Source organism: Amblyomma mixtum, chromosome 10, assembly GCF_055824585.1.
Source record: "Amblyomma mixtum isolate Tamu chromosome 10, ASM5582458v1, whole genome shotgun sequence".
In the NCBI taxonomy this organism is placed as follows: Eukaryota; Metazoa; Arthropoda; class Arachnida; order Ixodida; family Ixodidae; genus Amblyomma; species Amblyomma mixtum.
The window spans coordinates 158,704,744-158,710,604 of record NC_143021.1 but is presented as its reverse complement, the minus strand read 5'-3'; the positions used below and the strand labels follow the sequence as shown (position 1 = coordinate 158,710,604).

Below are 5,861 nucleotides of genomic sequence, written 5' to 3'. Positions count from 1 at the left end.
AGAATATGCCTTCAAGCGCCAGTTGAACGAAGCCTTAGCGATTTCAAAGATCTCTTTGAAGTACACGCTGTCTTCATAGCAATCCGGCGCGAAATGTTCCGAGCACAAACGGGAATGCTTCCTCGGAGACCAGTTTACACGGCGGACAGCTCTCACCAACTTGTCGCGAAGGTTCTTATCGCTAGGAAACCTACGCTAGATCACGCCCGTTGTCACAGATCAAGAATTTGTGCACCCCACAGCACAACAGAAGTTGCCGTGACCCATCACTCTGGCGTACACATCACATCAGGCACGTTGAGATGGCGCGAAATTGCACAGGTGGTCGAAATAATTCCGGACAGCTCCAGTACGGACCTCTTTCTTCCTTTCTTCTTTCACTCCTCCCTTACGTCGCGGTTCGGGTGTCCATTACTGCGTCATTTACTTTCCTCAAAACCAATTTTCAGTTTTCCCCTGCACTTCCAGCGCCAGCGCGCGCCCAACCAGCTTGACACGCCGCCCCGCCAGTGACGTCACAGAACAGGGTGGCCTGTAGAAGTTGCTCGATCAGTGGGTGCCGCTCGCGTCGAGGAGCGCTTGTCTTCAAAATTCGTTTGCGGAAAAACTACGCCGGTTTCAGGTGCGAAATTTTACATGAGGCATCAGACTATCATAAAGAATACAGACTTAAAATCCATGTTCACATGCGTCCCTGTTCAGTTCGCTGTCGAATGCTGCGAGCGGGTACTGGAAGAAGACGCATCACTGCCATCCCGAACGCCTTTTGAAACAGCTGATCTATGCCGTCTCCTGAAATTCTGTTTGCAGAACACATATTTCACTTTCAACAACGAGTTCTACAGGCAAATCTTTGGCACGGCTATGGGTGCGTCGGTATCCGTAACCTGTGCCAACCTCGCTCTGGAGTCTATTGAAAATTCGGCCCTGCAATCGTTCCATACTCGTCCGAAGCTCTTCTTGCGGTATGTGGACGATTGTTTCTGTGTAATTCCCCGCAAGGACGCCAAACCGTTTCTGGACCACCTAAATTCTTTTCAACCCAAAATTCAATTCACAATGGAAGAAGAAGTTTCCGAAAGGATTGCTTTTCTTGATGTCCTTGTTCTCCGCACTCCCGATGGTCCTGCCACTACTGTTTTCCGGAAGCCCACACACACTGGGAAGTACTTGGATTTTCAGTCCGCCCACCCCATTGGCCACAAACGTTCCGTCGCGTCAGCTCTATACAACCGTGCAACTCGTCTTTGCTCCAATGCCGGTCGGCGCTGTTCCGAGCAGAATAAAGTCCGCGCCGACCTCGAGAGGAATGGCTATCCTCGACATCTGCTGCACAACGAACAACGCCGCTCTCTGCAACCTGCCGAACCCCGACTCATCGGACAAGAGAAGCGCGCGAGCATTCCTTACGCCCGGGGGACAAGTGAGGCTCTGGCACGGATATTTTCGAAATACGACGTGCGCACTGCGCACGTGCCGTCCAGCAAGCTGAAACAACAGCTCTGTCACGTGAAAGATCGTCTGGAGCGCACACGTTTCCCCGGAGTGGTATACAAAATCCCCTGCAAAAACTGCGATGCATCATACAGTGACGAATCAGGCGATTTCAGAAGAAGATTAAGAGAACATAAAAACGACGTAAACAAATGTCGCACCTCATCGAACCCGCTGGCAGAGCATGCTCAAGAAAAGAACCACACCATTGACTGGGAGAACGCCACAATATTAGATACCATGAAACCCACATCGTCACGACTGCTTTTAGGATCTTTTTATATACAGACCACGGATCATGTCATTAACAGGACGAAGGGTAATCTCCCGGATAACTACGCCCACTCACTGCGTTGTCAAGTGCGCATATAAGAAGCGGCCCATTCCGTCCATCATTCATTGTGAACAAGGGACCCGTACGGGTCCCGAAACGTCAAACTAAGTTTTTTATAAACCATCTTTTGGCGAGTGTACGTTTTATTTCACCACTATGCCTCTCCCTCGCCAGACAGGATTCTGTCGAACCCTTGACTTCCTTGAATATTACGGCAGCTACAAAAAAAACAAAGAGAATGCACTGCTTGATCTTTTGATCGTAAATGCAGAATAACTGCTTCCATATTCAAGGACGTGTGCCGGTCAAAGCAGCTTAATTGCTCATCGTTGCTGGCTAAAATATTCAATACTACAACAATTTTCCGTCCGGCCATCCGGTATGACATAGAGTTTGAAGAGCTGGCTAAGGCTCGTGCACTTGCTGCATTTAAAACACAGCACATAAATAGCAGGCTAGATGACTGCGGCTTGATGGTACTGCCGAAATAACCCTATTTTGCTTGGCTGCAGTCCAGATGGGTCATTTCATTGTGACTGCCATCCTCCGGCGCTGCTCGATGTCAAGTGTCTGTACACACTCCGCGATGTGCATCCAGATGATTTGGTGAGAGCAGGGCAAGTAAAACCAGACTTTTGTTTGGATGCCACAGGCTCATTAAAGGTTACGCACAAGTACTACTACCAGGTTCAAGCACAACTGCACTTGAGCCTGGTGGGCAGCACTATGTGCTACCTGTACTTGCACGTAGACAAGAGAGGGATGATGATTACAGTAGAGAAGGAAGAGGCCTTTATGGACACTCACGTAAATGCCCTAGAAAGTTTCTTCGTAAAAATAGTGCTGCCTAGGCTGTGATTGCAGCTTGGCCAGTTATGCAGCACATGGTGATGGCAGTAGAGAATTGCCAGTCCACAAATAAACAATTTAAGGTATCTTGCGCATGATGTGCTTAGTCATGTATTCTCACACCTCAAAGTTGCATGTTTTGCTTTGATTACAAGTCAGACAACTGCAACATATCTGCAGTAAAAGGTGCAGTGAAGAGGAATCTGAACTCGCCTTTTTGTCGCGGGAACTCGATCTACACGTTCCGAGCATTCTTAGGAACTTCGACTTAATGCCCTGCGAGGCCGATTTCTCTAATTAAATCGAATTAACGTCCGGCTCCCGCCTTTCTTCTTGAATTCTCCCTGTACGGTGGGCGGAGTCGACCAAAGCGTGGAGTGCCTTTCAGCCAGCTCCGTGGAGGCTTTGATATTCGCTTTATTTTGTTTTTAGGTTTCCGTGAATAAGTAGTTTCATTCGCAGATAGTTTAGTTTATGTTTATGGGGTTTAGCGTCCCAAAGCGACTAAGGCTATGAGAGACGCCGTAGTGGAGAGCTTCGGAAATTTCGACCACCTGGGGTTCTTTAACGTGCACTGACATCGCACAGTACACGGGCCTCTAGAATTTCTCCTCCAAAGAAATTCAACCGCCGCGGCCGGGATCGAACCCGCGTCTAAAATGAGTTAAAATGGCTTATAGCAACTGCCCCACAAATCTAGTTGTTAATCGAGAGCTCACAGACAGAACTGTCGTTATCCGTGAGGAAAGGCTGCCCATTGTGACCGCTACTTTTTGCTCTGTACCCTGCAGGAATGCAGCCACTTTGCAGGAATGTAATAAATAACAGCTGAATTCGTGGTTTCGAAGAGGAAGCATGTGAAATTGGCTTATGCCGATGATGTAGCAATTTCAGAGCGCAGCTCTTTGGAGCCCGTTTCTGCGTATCGCGGTGTCGCCGCCGCCGTTGTCCGTTGTAACCAGCAGTGGACACCTTAGTCGCGCTTTAAGCTGCGTGACCAATGGAGCCGAACCTTGGAAAGCAAAGGAAAGGCGCGTAACTGCCCTCTTTGAACAGTGGACACCTCAATCGTCCTTTAAGCTACCTGGCGGTAGCGACAGATGCGCGCTGCACGCTTTGGCATTGAGAAAGTTGTGCCATTTTAAGGAAAGGAAGTGTGCATAACTGGCTCCTTGGGTCAGTGGACGCCTGAATCGCGCTTGTAGGTAGGTGGGGTGATGAGAGAGAAATGTGGGCTGCAGGCATCGACAACGTCGTGCGCCAGAAATGCAGCGCTGAGGCCATAGGACGTCGGCGTTCATGTGTTCAGTGGCGTCGGCGTTGGCAACGTTTTACACTGCGATCATTTTAAGGAAAGGAAGTGCGCATAATGTGGGCTGCATGCGGTAGCGCTGATAACTGTGAGCAAACTCTCGCGATCAACCATTAACTGCCATCTGCCAGGGTGGCAGGGGACTTTAAAGTACATATAAAGAAAAACAGGAATTTCTTACGGGGAACTGGGTTATCTATTGTTTCAGCCAGCGTCTTCGCTTCGGCGGACGCGGATGTTGAGACGCCAGTCTCTTCTTTCACTCTTTCCTCTCATCTTTCAACACTCCTCTATCTGCACGTGGCAGCAGTGGTGGCTCGGCTCGAGCCAGTCGGCAGGCCCGTGAACTTTCCTTTTCATCCGTTTCTCAGTCGCAACACCACCAAGAACAATTTCTTACCACTTATGCGGGAGAACATCTGATTCTTCTCGCTCGTAACGCCTCCCACGGCTGTGACAACCTCGCGAAATACTTGCACAGACCTCGTCTTTGAGAACCAGGCATTGGTGCAGCAAGTCGAGCCTATATACGTCTATTTTTCCGCCACAAAGCTTCCTTCGTGACAATCAAGAACTGTTAGTGATTTCTTAAAGAATGAAAATGTGTTAAAAATAAGTTTGTAATTTTACATGCATGTGTTTCTCAAATTCTTTGCCTCAATCTATCGAAAAGCGGGAACAGCTGATGAGCTGCGCTCAAATTTGGCAATAGGAAGTTACGTAATCGTCGGCAATTTTTTGAAGGAAGTGATCTTTGCTTTCCGGTTTCTAAATCGTCGCTTCAGTTTGGAATGCCTTTCAAATGTCACGCTTAAGAAATTGCTAAAAAATTTGCTTGACTGTGTCTTCCCCGAGCCAATATATCGATCTCTGCACAGTGGAGGCCAAGGAGCAAATGTTTTAAAAAGAGCACGGAAAATGGTGGTGCCAGCGGGTGTGAAAACGTTTTTCTTCAAGTTGCACACCGGTATGTTGCCGGTTAAAACACAGATGAAGGAGAAGGGATTGTTTTTTACCATGGGGAGCTGACTGCTTGTTGTATCAAAGTCAATACCAGAGTCAATAGAACACGTGTTTATTGATTGCAGGGATGCGCTGCTTTTTTGGGACGTGCTCCAACGTACAATAAAGAAAGACTTACCCTTGACGCCGTTTGGGATACGACTCCTGGACGTTGAGCCGGATCTTTATAAATATGATGTAATTTTTCTTCTTGGCCTGCACAGTATTTGGAGAAGCAGGATGGCTGTGCGACACTGCGATGAAGATGCGCGGTCTGTCCGAGATTACTTCAAAGAAAACATAGTTAGGCTGCGTGAAATGTACAAGGAGCTATGTGAAGTTATCAAGTTGATGGGAGAGTTGTGTTCCTTGAAACAATTTTGATTTTCTCACGTGAGTGAAACACATGTCCGCTCTTGATGCTTGAGAGTGCAGCGCAGCGCAGAACATATGTTTGTGATCTGTTCCAATCTGTCAAAACAGGCAATAAAGAAAAAAAAAAGAGCTGGCGTGGTGGAGTGGTTGGCCTGCTCGTCTCGCACTCCGGAGACCCTGGTTCGATTTCCCAACTCGACCGATTTCCTACTCGGTTTTATTTATTAATGCTTCTGGGATTTTTCCCTCACGGCCGACGCCGACGACGACGACACCGGCTTTTCTGCGACACGGGGCCCCTAACGCTATCGCGTTTATGCTACAGATTTAGTTTACTTGCTCCCGATAACTGAAGTAAACAAAAGTTCGCGACAATTACCTCGTAATTATTCGGGGTCAACTTGATCTCATGCATGAAGGCTTATTTTTGAGTCGAAATAATACGAACAGTGCTATTTTTTGCTTAGGTTAATCCCATTCGCATTAAGCCAAATA

General features: G+C 47.9%; 1 pseudogene; it reads left to right on the top strand.

The window, feature by feature from the left end:
• The first annotated feature begins 2,091 nt into the window (after positions 1 to 2,091).
• Positions 2,092 to 2,686, top strand: LOC149327493 (uncharacterized; annotated as a pseudogene).
• The last annotated feature ends 3,175 nt before the right edge of the window (positions 2,687 to 5,861 follow it).